The 14,271-nt window shown below is 53.0% G+C and overlaps 1 protein-coding gene across 3 annotated transcripts in view; it reads right to left on the bottom strand.

The window, feature by feature from the left end:
- Positions 1–14,043, bottom strand: part of MYL10 (myosin light chain 10) — a 29,796-nt gene extending 15,753 nt beyond the window's left edge. The window contains exon 1 of one of the 3 annotated variants that reach the window (XM_045993738.1): positions 13,660–14,043. The gene's annotated coding sequence lies outside the window, so the exon portion shown is untranslated. Of the gene's footprint in view, positions 1–12,219; positions 12,346–13,659 lie in introns of those variants that run through there. The other 2 variants (XM_045993736.1, XM_045993737.1) reach the window with 2 other exon arrangements.
- Between the last annotated feature and the right edge of the window lie 228 nt (positions 14,044–14,271).

Raw genomic sequence — 14,271 nt, 5'->3', positions numbered from 1 at the left:
TTCATGTGTGCTTACTTAATATATTGTTTAGCTTTGTTTGTTTATATTTATTTTTATTTTTAACTTTTAAAATAGGCTCCACACCCAATGTGGGGCTCGAACTCACAACCCTGAGATCAAGAATCACATGATCTACCGACTGAGCCAGCCCGGCACCCCTCGCTTTGCTTATTTTTAAACTTTAATGTACAAATATCTTCCGGGACTTGCTTTTTCACTCAACATTATATTACTAAGTATAGAAAATTGAATGACTGGCTCCAGTCTTTCTCACCTCCCAGATCAGCCATGGGTAAACTATTTCCCTGCTCTGAGCCTTTGGGCTTGGCCATGTCATGCTGTAAGATCTAAAAATTCAAGTCCTGCCTTGACCTCTTTGAGCAGAATGGTGCTCACCAACCCACAGACCTTTGGCTGAGGCAGGGCTGCCGGTCAAGTTCAGTCTAGATCAGCCGAGACCAACCAAGCCCCAGACAAGCTAGAGATCCATGAGAATGAAGGATGACTTTCACCTTTGGAGACTTGGGGCCATTTGTTATGCAGCATTATTGTGTCCATAGCTAACCATTACACCGAAGTTCATCTGTGTGGTCATAAGAAGCTGTATGTGGCTTTTTCTCATAATCCATGGTCATGACCATAGCGCCAAGGTCACCCTTTTGCTGTCATGAACAATGCCACCTTGGACACTCTTACAAAGGTCTCTTGGTGCACGTGAGTAAGTTTCTCTCAGAAATATAGTGAGAAGTAGAAATACACATTTTCAACTCACAAGGTAGCGTCACACTGTTTTTCAAAGTGGCTGTAAGGCTTTTCAGTCTCACTAGCTGGGTATGAGACTCTGGTGTATGAACCCCATCCTCTCCAACACCTGTTGTCAGACTCATGAACTCTGGCCCCATTCAAGGGGTCTACCTGGTGTCTCACGGCATATGGGAAGAATTGTGTTTCCCTGAATAGATATGTTAGGATTCTCCCCCCCAGCACTCCACCCAACCAGACCTCAGATCATGGTCCTATGTGGCGGTAGTCTTTATAGAGGTCATCAAGTTAAAATGCGGTGATTAGAGCTGGCCTTAGTCCAACACGACGGTGTCCTTATACAAAGGGTCAGTCTGCTTACAGACACAGACATAGAGGAAAGACAGTGGGAAGACACAGGGAGAGAGCCATCTGCAAGCCAAGGGACACCTGAGGCTAGCCCAAGCCTAGATCAGATTCTCCCTCCCAGCCTTTAGGAGAAGCCACCCTGGCCTACACGGCGACCTTGGACTTCAGGCCTCCGGGGCTGAGAGACAATGACATTGTCTTGTTGAAGTCCCACAGTTTATAGCTCTTGTTACAGCAGCTCCCGGAAGCTAATACACACATCAATCTTAATTGGCTCCCGCCTGATTACTTCATGAGGTTGAAGCTATCCTCTTGTGTTTATTGGTCTTTTCTTAAACTCGTATATGAAATGCCTGTTCTGGTCATTTGGTGATTTTTCTATCAGGTTTTTTCCTTCCCGACTTACAGGAATTCCTTATTGATTCTTGATACCAGCCTTTGCTGGCATTTTCTCCATTTACAGCTTGTGTTTTTATTTTCTTTAGAATTTCTTTTTATGGGGGTGCCCTGGGTGGCTTGGTTGGTCGAGAGTCTGGCTTTTGATCTCAGCTCAGGCCATGATCTCGGGGTCAAGGGATGGATCCCCGCGTCAGGTTCTGTGTTCAGTGGGGAGTCTGCTTGTCCCTCTCCCTCTGCTCTTCCCCCCACCCCCTCTCTCAAATAATAAAATAAAATAAAATAGAATGTCTTTTTATGAATAGAAGTTCTCCGTTTTAATGTAACTAAATTTCCCCATCTTTTCTTTGGAGACCGGTGTTTCCTGTGCCTTCTTCACTAGCAGCAGCTAACACCAACAACAGCGAGTACTACATTTTCTATAATGGGGATAATGAGTAAAAATAGCAAGTGACAAAATACCACACAGGATTCTATTCTGGTGTGCGGCCAGATGCACTGAAGCCTGCCCACCTTTCACTAGGCCCGGACTTGGAATAAAAAGCAAGCGATTCGACTTGGGTCCGTCCCTGCAGGGAGGAGAAGAGAACCCTTTCCTGCTGGGACAGGCTCATTGGGACCGAGCCAGGCTCCCGCCAGCTGATCCATCCTTCCAAAGGGAGCAAGGCCAAAGCCGCACTGCCAAGGGAAGTACAGTGACCTTGATTTGAAATGGGCCTGTGTTCTTCTGAGAAAGAAATCATGAAAACAGTGCTTGATTTGGCGAGATGTGCATCACTCTTGTCTTTCTGGGGATGATCGCATTGCTCCCTCCAGCAGGGTCCTGAACCAGGCCGGGGCACCCAGCTTCATCCCAAAGAAGGCACCAGAATCGGGTGGGGGTGAGGCAGATGGGGAGGGTCCCAAGTTCTCTATCAGAGAAGCTTAGAGGCAACATTCTGCTGGAAGGAAGGATTGGAATTAAAGTTGGCTGGCTCGGTCGGTTGAGCATGGGACTCTCGACCTCAGGGTCCTGAGTTCAAGCCCCACATTGAGCATGGAGTCTACTTTAGTAAAAAAATTAAATTCATATAACGAATGCCCTGATTATCTACACTGTTTGTTTCAGGGAGTGGAGGCGGGCCCGGGGGGCCCTTGAGGGGACTGGTGGGAGAAGCTAAAAGTCCCCTAAACGATCACTTGTGCCTTGTCTGGTCTAGAACCAGGGAATGGGAATTTCTTTCTCTGGAGGAGAGTGAAGGCATACCCAGGAGAGGAAGGCGAGGCCCGAGATGGTCAGACGGAGGGATCGCATGGGGAGTGGGGAAGAGGGAGAGGGTGGAAGGAGGACTCCTCCCTACTGATGATGTCATGTGTTCCAACTTTTCTTCCTCCGCACTGTCCTGCCATCCAGATCCCAGCCTTGGGGGAAAGGGAGAGCGCATTCTCCTCTGCCTGTCCCACCTCCCCATCCACTTACTTGGGGGACTGTGATAATTAATTTTATGTGTCATCTGGACTAAGCCATGGTGCCCAGATACTTGGTGAAATATTATTCTGGATGTCTCTGTAAATGTGTATTTTAGATAAGATCAGATCGGTGGACTTTGGGTAAATCAGATGTCCTCCATAGTGTGGGTGGGCCTCATCCAATCAGTTGAAGGCCTTAATAGAACAAAAACTTTAACCTCCCCTCAGCAGGAAAGAATTCTGTCCTTGGAATCAGACTGTAACTTTCCCCTAGGTCTCCAGCTGCCAGCCTACCCTGCAGATTTGGGACTTAACAACATCCACAGTTACATGGGCCCATTCCTTAAAATAAATCTCAGTCTCTCTGTCTCGGTCTCGGACTCTGTCTCTCTGTAGGAGGAACAGCTGCAGGAATCAGGTGAGCCTGGGCTGGCTTGGGGCAGAGAAAGAAGCTAGGTTTTACCCCACCTAGGGAGAGATACAAGGTAGTAAACTCCCCCATTGCTTCCAGAATCAGCCAGGGGAGGAAACGTCAAACCAGACACATAGTGAGCTCTCAGTTAATATCATCGGAGGAAGGGTGAGTGCAGGAAAGTTGTGGAGGGGTCCCCAGCCTTGGAGCATCAGAGCGGGGGTGCGCACAAGACTGAACTCTCAAAGAGAAAGAGAAGGGCCTTACCTCTCTCCTTGCCCCACCTCAGATCCCGGCACAGGACTGGGCACACTGGGGCTTGTATAGCCTCCCAGGGTCATGATCCTGCTCCCACCCAACCCTGGAGCACAGAGGTGCAACCGACGCCTTACGTTGACCTCGGGCTGCTCACACTGTGGGGAGCCTGCAAGGCGCCCTGAAGAACCAGGGACACTGTTTGAAGTCCCGGCACCTTCTAAGCATGGAGTTTAATAAGCTGGGTGCTACGGGCACCTGGATGAAAGACGCTTTATAAAAACAGGAGATAATTACCAATTAAAGCCATTTTCTTAGAAACAGGAAGATCCCATGGGCCAAGAGTAAACAGTGGGGGCAGGCCCTGCCCGGGCAGAGGACCCGACGGCTGGGAGAGTCATGCTGGGTGGGCTCGGAAGCGGCTGTGAGTCAGAGCGCGGGGTCAAGTGAGGCCAGAGCTCCCTCCCCCTGAACCCCGCAGCTAAGAAGTCAGCAGAGAGGCAGCAGCAGGGCCCCCCAGGGCCCTGACCCCGCTGCCCTCCACTGAGCCCGGCAAGAGTGAAGGAAGGACGGCACCGAGCCCAGATGCTGGGACTCTACTCCCTCTCACTCGGGGGCATCGTCTGCAGGACATGACTGATGGGGAAGCTGGCTCGGTGGCTCCCGTTTCACTCATGTCGCAAATACCTTTTGAGCCTGTCCCATGTGATGCTAAGTGCTTGGGCTGTAGCAGTAGACAAGAGACGAACGTGCCTGCTGTCCCAGGGCTAACCGTCCAGCAGCCAAGCCTCACGGGTGGTTATGACGGACCAGGTGCTGTGTCTAGGACTTTAGCTGGGCTGGCTCCTCTAACCTTCACCCCAACCCTAGAAAGTTAGGGTCCCCATTTACAAAGGAGGCTAAGTGATGTACTTAGAACACCTCGCTATTAAACTAGACGCTCCAGGCTGGGAGCTCATAACCTGAGTTCCTGCCTGCAGCTGGAGGTGTCTGCAGACCCCGAGCCTCCAGGTGGACCCAAACCCCTTCCCAGCCCACACTTCTCTCCCGGAAGCCCCTCAATGCCAGATTGGGAAGCCAAGCTCTTCCTCCACAAGCCCAGACTGGCCATATCCCCATTACCGAGAACCATCCACTCCACTTCCCAGGTCCTGGGCGGGAACCAGCTCCCGGAGCCCCTCCGACTCGCTGCTTTCTGTGTTCCCTTCACACACACAGGGTACAGGCTGTGTTTCTCTTTTTTTTCCTTCAAATTTTTATTTAAATTCTAGTTAGTTACCATACACTGCAGTGTTGGTTTCAGGAGTGGAATTTGGTGATTCATCGCTTACATACAACACCCAGGGCTCATCACAGCAAGTGCCCCCCTTCACCCCCATCCCCCATCCAGCCCATCTCGCCCCCCCCACTTCCCTCCATCAACCCTCAGTTTATTATCTAGCATTAAGAGTCTCCTGTGGCTTCCCCCTTCTCTCTTTATCCCCCTTCCCATATGTTCATCTGTTTTGTTTCTTAAATTTCACATATGAGTGAAATCATATGGTATTTATCGCTCTCTGGCTTATTTTGCTTAGCATAATATAAGCAAAAGATTTGCTCCTTCCACAAAGAGCAAGATTTCATTCTTTTTGACGGCTGAGTAATATTCCATTATACATACATCTGCTTTAGAGGATGCATATCTCGGAAGGGCCACTTGGAACCTAGAGCCAGGACCTGCTGCCCAGAGCAGATCCAAGAAGAGCCTCAGCTCTGTTTACCCCTGCCATGGTGACCCAGTGACTCACTTACCACTAGCTGCTGGTTAATTCCTGCTTCCCTGCCCAGTGGGGAAGTTCTTTGCAAACTATAAAATCCCTAACAATGGACACGGGTATTAAAACACTCAAGGCAGGGATGCCTGGGTGACTCAGTCTGGGAAGCATCTGCCTTCAGCTCAGGTCATGATCCCAGGGTCCTGGGATCGAGCTCAACATCAGGCTCCCTGCTCAGCTGCTTCTCCCTCTCCTTCTGCTGCTCCCCACTGCACACATGTGCTCTCTCTCTCAAATAAATAAAATCTTAAAAAGAAAAACCCACACACTGGGGTCAAATGTACAGGCACAGTCCAGTTTCCCCAAATCACCTGGCTGCAGTCAACGTTTCACAAAGGAAGCGACCCTACTGCGTCTGGCGCCTTTCATGTGCCAGCTGCCATGCCGAGGGGACCTCAGCCCTTAGCTGGGATCGTCCCCATCTTATGGGTGAGGGACTTGACCCTCGGGCAATGGGAGTGCTGCAGTGGTGAGAGACAGCTACGTCAGAGACCAGCTCTTTCTTTGATGCCTCCCAAATTAGTTTTTCCATCACTGCATAAAACATAACCACAGATTTCATGACTTGGCACACACATTTGCCTGTGATGACGGTCTGGACAGCTGAGTTCCCTGCTCAGCAGCTTGCAGTCAAGCTATCGGCCGGGCTGCGCTCTCATCTGAAGGTTTGATCGGGGAAGAATCTGTTCCCGAGCTTATTCAGGTGGACTGCAGAATTCACTCCAGTTCTCTGTCACTGTGTGACTGAGGGCTTTGTGCTGGCTGACCGCTGGGGTCGTATGTAACACGTCACAATCATGGGAGTAGCATCTCAACGCTCTGGTCATATTTTCTTGGTTAGAAGTAAGTCGCAGGTCCACCCACACTCAAAGGGTAGGGATTACACAGAAGCACAGACAATGGGAAGTCATTGAGGTCTGTGACTGATACGCCCCAGGAGGGGTGAAGGGCACATCCAAGCCCAGTGGGGTCGTCGCAGGCCAGGCTTCCAGAAGCGGACACTGAGACTGAGTTTGTAATGCAAGAAGCTTATTAAGGATCATGCCTATGAATGGAGAGGGAAAAAGCAGGATGGGGCAGGTCTGACAAATCCTCAGCCGTTCCGACAGGATGTGCTCTAACAAGGAGGGCCAATGGAAGTCTCCCATGTGGGGCTGAGGAGGCCAGACCTTAGTCCCTTGCCTCGCTTGGTTTCTAGATGTGGATTGCCCCAGGAGACCGTGAGCTCCAGCGGGCAGAGCCTGATGGCAGCACGTTCTCCCTTGTGCTGGGAGGCACCACTCCAGCTGGGCCCCAGGAACCTTCTGGAAAGATTATCTATCTGCTAAAGGCAGAGCTGCTTTTGCTTTTGGAGCTCATCTATTTCTTTCTTTTTTTTTTTTTTAAGATGTTAAAAATTTATTTATTTATTTGACAGACAGAGATCACAAGTAGGTGGAGAGGCAGGCGGTGGGGGGGGGGGGGGGCAGGCTCCCTGCTAGGCAGAGAGCCTGATGCAGGGCTCGATCCCAGGACCCTGAGATCATGACCTGAGCTGAAGGCAGAGGCTTTAACCTCTCCCAGTGAGACGACATTCAGTCCTGGGGCTTTCAAAGAGGCAGGGAGGGTTAAATAGGGTCATAAGGGTGGGGCCCCGATCCACCTGGACTGGTGTCCTTAAGAGAGGCACAGGCTCGTGGCTTAGAGGAAGCTCCTCAGATAAGAGTCCAAGAAAGCAAGAGCTTGTTGTCAGGCCTTGGGTATGCACTCTGGCAGGAAGTGACCCGGGGATGTGCGCATTGGGCTGCGGGACAGGAACTTGGGCTCACCTCATGTCCCAATCTCAAGCTATATTACAAAGCCGTAGTCATCAAAACAGGATGGTACGGCATAAAAACAGACATAGAGACCCCTGGGACAGAATCCTGAACCCCCAAAACAAATAATCAACAACATACAAAGACAACCTACGGAACAGAAAACAAAACTACTTGCCAATCATTTCTCCGACAAGGGGTTAATATCCAAAATATATAAAGAACTCCTATCACTCAATAAAGAAAAAAAGAAAGAAAACAAACAATCCGATTAAAAAGCGTGCACAGGACCCGGACAGACATATTTCCTAAGATCTCTAAAAGGCCAGTAGGTCCGTGAGAAGGCGCTTGGCAGCCCTAGTCATCAGGAAACGCAAACCAAACCCACGAGGAGATCTCACCTCGCCCCTGTTGGAATGGCTGGCCTCCAAAAGACAAGGAATTAGAAGCGCCCGCCAGGAGGTGGGGGAAACGGGGCCTTGCTCGCTGCTGGTGGGAGTGTAAGTTGGTGCAGCCACTGTGGAAAACAGTACGGCAGTTCCTCCGAAAATTAAACATAGAAATACCATATGATCCAGCAATCCCACTTCTGGGAATATATCCGAAGGCAATGAAAACACGGTGCCAGAGAGATATCTGTGCCCATATGTTCGTAGCAACATTATTTACAATAACCAAGACATGGCAATGCCCGAAGTGTCCACCGACAGATGAGTTAAGAAAACGTGGTGTGTATAAATGCACAGGCGATGAAATATTATTCAGCAACTTGGAAAAAAAAAAAAGGAAAGAAAGAAGAAAAGGAAGGGATATCTTGTTGTTTGTGACCACATAGATGGACCCCAAGGGCAGCACGTTAAGCGAAGTAAGTCAGACAGAGCAAGACATTTATTGATTTGACAGACAGAGATCACAGAGAGAGAGAGAGAGAGAGAGGAGGAAGCAGGCTCCCTGCTGAGCAGAGAGCCCGATGTGGGTGGGGCTTGATCCCAGGACCCTGGGATCATGACCTGAGCCAAAGGCAGAGGCTTAACCCATTGAGCGACCCAGACGCCCCCAGACAGAGCAAGATAAACACCGTGTGATCTCTCTTGTATCTAGAATTTGAAATAAAAACAAGATCCCCCAAAACCAAACTCATATTAAAAGAGATCAGAAAAAAAAAGAAAAAGAAAAAGAAACAGATCCTTTGTTATAAGCCAGTTACAGGTCAATAAAGTTGGTTTGCAAAAAAAAAAAAAAAAAGTCCTGAGGGAGGGAAGGGTGGTCTCACCTGGGCTCTGGGTCCCCCCACTCCTGCCCCACCCAGAGCCTGGGCCTGGTTTTTTCCCTCCCATTCTCTGGCTAGCATGTCTGCTTTCAGTAAACCGCTGTGGCCTCCCAGGGCTGCCGGGAAGGCAACAGAAGGAAGCGTGGGTCGGGGGAGCAAGCAAGCAGCCCAGCTCCCCCAGACTAAGGGGTTTCCCAGGATGGGCTTAATGAGCTGGTGGCCCGTTGTGGCCAGTTGGGATGGCTTAGGGGAATTCACGGCCAAGGTCCACAGGGTGGGCACAGGGAGGTCACAGGGGTCCCTGCTGCAGCTAGAGGTGGGCATGCTTTGGGGAGCAGCGCCCCCCCCCGGAAGTCTCCTAAACACCTTAGAGAAGCTCTTTCCCCTCCCTGTGCTGGAACCCTCTTCCTCCTCCTGTTCCCTGACAGGACCCAAGTCTTGGGAACACCGAAGGGACCGCACTGAGAAATGGCGGGGCTGGGCTTCCCGCCCAGACAGTCTCATTCTGCAGCCATGCTGCAGGCCCTGCCCACCTTGCCTATCTGACCAGGACCACAACCAGGAAATAGATAGCATCATCAGCCACCCCCACCCGCCCACAGTCACCTGCCACTCCTCTGCAGACCAGCGTTTGCCCGCAGAGCTGGGGATTCTAGAAGAATCCCAACCCCTCTTGGCTCAGGAAGCCCCACTCCAATGAGCACCCAAGCCTCCCAGCACCTGTGAGAGAGGCCGGGCCAGGGGCTTTGCAACAACCTCGGCTTAGGGAGGGTGGGCCACAACCTGCCAGTGGGCCACCCCATGCCCATTCTGCTCTCCTTCTCTCCTGCAGAGCCCTGATTCCATGCCTAGCCAAGATGCCATGTTTCTGTCTCTCTTGAAGATAGAATTATGGGATGAAATTCTTGCCCAAGACAGGTGAAAGGCATTGAGTGCTGTCTCTAGGAATGCGCCTACGGAGGGAAGCACAGGCTCAGACGCACTCCCCCCTTCCCTCTTTGTGCCACCGAGGATATAGACGTGATGGCTGGAGCGGTAGCAGCTATCTCAAGGCTAGAAGGGGACACTCTTATGAGGGATGGTGAAAAGGATGGCGGGAACCCGGTACGTTAAGAACATCATGGAGTTCCAGCACCAGCCACAAAGGTCCTGTTTGTCACACGCTAAACCCCTTGTGTAAGCCGCGTTTGGAGGACAGGATCTGTTACTCTCTTGCTGCAAACACGGTCCCTAACTGGTACAAAATGCTTCTTGGGAAAGGTAATGCCAGTGATTCATGTTGAAGGAAGCAGGTCAGGGACAGACTGAATTCAGGTAACACCAGCACATTTCCTGCCGCAAAACAGCTTTCGGCCAGTTGTCCCTGGATGTCCTCATGAGATCCCCTGAGTGGAAGACAGGGCTGGGGTTCCCATCCCTTCGTGGGCCTAAGGAACCCTGGCCTCCTGCCTCCACCCAACTTTCCCACCACCCCACGACTCCAGGCCCAATCTCGCCCTGCACCCCCCGTCCCTGCCCTACAGGGACCCATCTGCAGCCTCAAGCCCACGCCCGCTCTGAGCCTGGGAGTCGCCGGGCCCTGCTTCCCGGCACACATATTCCCACAGCCTTGTTTACAGTTGCTGAACTACTTTCGTCAAATTAATTAAATACATGCTAAATCCTCTCCAATTTGTTGTGCGATAAATTAAAGATGCTGAGATTGTGAAATGCACAACAAAACCTGTTGATTCTGATAAGAGCCTGCATGACAGCCCGAGTCAAACGTCAGACGGGCCGGAGGCTGCTTCTGCTGTGGCTTCATCGGAGAGGGGCTCCTTGGTGGCAGGCGTCCCCTCAGCCCCTCGCGGCGATCTGAGATGGACAGGCCCCAGGTCACTGGAGAAGGTGATGCACGGTGGCCAGGACTGCAAAATATAGAGTCCTTCCCCGGCATCTCCTGCTGGGCGTCCCCCTGCTCCCCAGGGGCCCACGCACGTGGGAACAGTGACAGCTCCCATAGGTGCCTCTATGCACACCTCTTCTAGCTCTAGCTTCCTGTCCCAAGGAACAGCTTTGGCAGAACCAGTCGCCACAGGCCGGACCCCCGCCCAGAAGCTCTCTGGGGTCCAGGACACACACCCCTGCCCTACAACTAGAATCCTAGAGTCTGCCTCACTCTTTCCCTGCTCTGGGTCAAGTGTGCCCCGTGGGTCCATGTCAACACGGCAGGTCACCTGTGAGGGTCCCTTTCATCCATCTCCTTCCCTGTAGCTATCTGGGAGAAAGAGGGCAGGGCAGGGGCATTCCGGCTAGAGAAACTGAGGCACGGAGGGCTCATGTCCATCAGCCGGTGGCCCAATCTCCCAATTTCCTGAGCACACGTGGGTCATTTGACACACCCCCAGCTATGTTTTGTTATTTCCATTTGTGGGTGAGGAAATAGGCCGGGAGAAGAAAGGGCTCCCATCGAGGAAAGATGGAGAGATAAGTTCAGACCCAGAAAAGCCTGAGCTCCTGGGGCCTGAAGCCCCGCTCCCCGGTGACCCTGGTCACCACCCTCACACAGCCCAACCCCGTGCTCTGGATGTCTTGGGGCTGCTGTCAGTGGGGAAGAAGTTGAGGACACCCTGGGTGATCTCCAGGCTGGCCCCTCCTGCCAGGGAGGGTGCTGCCAAGGGAACACATGAGCAGAGGGGGCACTGCAGCTGAGGTTTTGAGGGATGAGTAGAAGTTTTCCCAGACAGAGATGGGAGGCTGGGGGGTGGAATGGTGAGGGGGATTCGGATGGCCTGTCCGCAGGATACTCACTGCCTTTGCTTCTCATTTTTTCCAGAAAGATCCCTGGTGGGGGGGGGGGGCGGTGAGGAGAGCATGGCGGGGAAAGCCCTAGTGTGATTGGCATAGGACCCAGGACAAGGAAATGGCAGGGACTTGTCTGTGAAGGTGGTGAGTGCCGGACCCCGCACCAGAGACGGGTCTTGGTCCCTGTGCATGGCTGAGAGCCCCAGATGGGAAGACATCACTGGGTACAGCCTCAAGAGCTAGACCAGAGCTAGAAAACCAGAAGTCTCAGATAAGATCGTGCAGATAAGAGGTGAGAGAGGGGGGCGCCTGGGTGGTTCAGTGGGTTAAGCTGCTGCCTTCGACTCAGGTCATGATCTCAGGGTCCTGGGATCGAGTCCCGCATCGGGCTCTCTGCTCAGCAGCGAGCCTGCTTCCCTCTCTCTCTCTCTCTGCCTGCCTCTCTGTCTACTTGTGATCTCTGTCAAATAAATAAATAAAATCTTAAAAAAAAAAAAAGAGGTGAGAGAGGCCCGGATGGGGTGAGCCTTAGGAGCAAGGGCATTGACTAAGGGTCAGTAATGAGCTAGGGCCAACAGGATGTGGCCTGTGGCTAAGCAGAGGAGGGAGGGAGGCAGACAGGCATCGGGACGCACCCCACTTGTTCTGATGTGGGTAACAGGGTGCCTACCGTTTGGGCTCAATCCGGGAAGCAGAACCACCGTGAGCTTTATAGCACAGGCATTATTGGCCTTAACACCCCTGGAGAGGAGCTGGGAAGTGAAGGTCCAAAGAGAGGAGTTTTATGGGGACTGGAGGGAATGTCCCCAGAGGTACAGGTGGGAACACACAGAGAAATCTAGAAGTCAGGCAAGTGGGACTGTTGGAGCGGGAGCCCAGGGCCGGAGCAGACATTGACAGGAGTCTAGGGGAAGGCTGCCCGGTCTTCGTCACCTCTCTGCTGGGCGATCACATCGGGCATCTGGTGGAAGTACCGGGTCGCCGTGAGTCAGCGGGGCCAGCGGTCTGGAGGAGAGCTGGCCGTGGATCAGGAAGAGGACACGCAGAGGGAGCAGCGAGGACACAGTGGCACACGCTGGCACTTCCGCGTCTGTCCCTCCCATCTCCAGCCGTGGTGTGGCCCCAGCACAGATTGTCTTTTCAGACCCATTGAGGGGAGGAGAGTCTAGGAAGCAGGTTTCCTGCCAGGCCACTTGGCTCAGCACAAACCACCAGGGAGGGGAGATAGGGCCACTTGCTGAGACAGGACACCCAGGGCGGGGGGAGGGGGCCGACGGAGGGGTGGATCCAAGGTCATGGGGGTGGTTTGTGTATGTGCACGGCTCAGGTGCACTTGGCAAAGGCATTCGTGGGAGCCGCACCCCTGACCTGGGAAGAAAGCTGCTGCTACCTGGAAGCAGGGGCTACACCCCAGAGGGCAGGGCAAGGCCAAGGCAGGGTTGCTGAAGCGCATAGACGCCAGCTTCCTGCTGGAGGCAGAGCTCCTTCCCAGAGCACAAGCTGCTGTGGGAGGTGAGGAGCTCCCGATGGCGGGAGAAGGGCGAACGGGGCTGGAGGGATGCTTGGGGGGGTCTGGCCCAGGCGGTGTTATGAGCACTGGGCGGCTGCTCATCTACCTGCCCTTCCTGGGGCTATGAGTCAACAAGAAGAGAGGGCCTCCGAGCACGGGCACGGGCAGCGGGGCTCCCCCCTTTCAGCCCTCCCCCACCCTTCCCCCTGCTCACTTCTTTTTGGAACCAGCTTGGGTATTTAGAAGATTAATTTCATGTTTGTGCAAAGCAGGGGATTAGGAGGGGAGGAGAGTGAAGTTCTCTGTAGGTTGTTAAGGAAACATCATCTAAAAAAAGATTCTGGCAAAATTACTGTGGATACCAGTTAGAGCCGAGTGCGCTGCTCACCTCCAACAACCCAGGGCTTTTAGCTGGTAACTTGCTGCCATTCCCTGCAGCCTCAAAACCCTTGCGTTCTGGGACGTTTAAAGACAGAGCGTGGTGGGGGTGCCTCCTCCCCCAGAGCAGGAAGGTGGGGGGACGTCCCACTACCACCCCTGTCCAGCCAGGGCCTGGGCTCCAGACCTCACACAGAACTGGCTGCACGGGGATTCCTGGTTCGTCTCCTGCATTACTGCTCAGCGCACCTGGGGGCTCAGAGAGGGCACGGGCTCACCCCAGCACACACAGCAAGCTGCTGACTCCAGTCCAAAGCTCAAGCTCCTCCTCTGAGCTACCACTTGCACAAGGGGGGGGGGGCACAGCCCCTGCCACCCGTGTCCAATGCTTTTTTTTTTTTTCCTGGCAACAGCTTTTTTGAGATTTAATTCACACACCACACAATCCACCCACTCCCAGCGTACAACTCAGGGGCTTTACGTACGTTCACAGAGTCGTGCAGCCGTCACCACGTTCAACTGGAGGACATGTCCATGTCCCGAAAAGGAAACCGTGGACTTTGCAGCAGGCACCCCCAACCTCGCCTTCCCACGGCCCCCGGCAGCCACAAACTGGCTGTCTCTGGGGATGTGCTTATTCCGAGCACTCCGTAAATGGGATCCTACGCTCCGGGCTGCTCTCAGCTGGCACGGCGTCTGGAGGTCCCTCCACGCAGCGTGTGTCAGTCTGTCCCTCCTTTCTATGGCTGACTAATATCCCGTCGTATGCATCTGCCGTATTTTGTTTGTCCCTTCAGCCACAGACGGACATTTGGGTTATTTCGCCTTTTTGACTACTGTGGAAAGTGCTGAGGCGGTCATAGGAGTGCAAGTTTTGAGTAGGCGATATGTTTCCACGCCCCATGGGGGCTTTGGAAGAGAAGAGATGAGCAGAAGGCAAAGTGTTGGAAACGAGCCTGAGGCTGGGCGAGAAGATGGGGCAGGAAAGATCACAAAGGGTGGGGTGGTCTTGGCAGGCTTCCTGGAGGAGGCAGCTCTGCACTGGGGACTTGAAGGGCAGATAAGAAGGGAAGAGACAAAGGGGCTGGGAGAAGCGT

Source organism: Meles meles, chromosome 21 (assembly GCF_922984935.1).
Source record: "Meles meles chromosome 21, mMelMel3.1 paternal haplotype, whole genome shotgun sequence".
Lineage (NCBI taxonomy): Eukaryota > Metazoa > Chordata > Mammalia > Carnivora > Mustelidae > Meles > Meles meles.
Note: the sequence above shows the minus strand (reverse complement) of the source record. Positions and strands in the feature narration are given on the sequence as shown.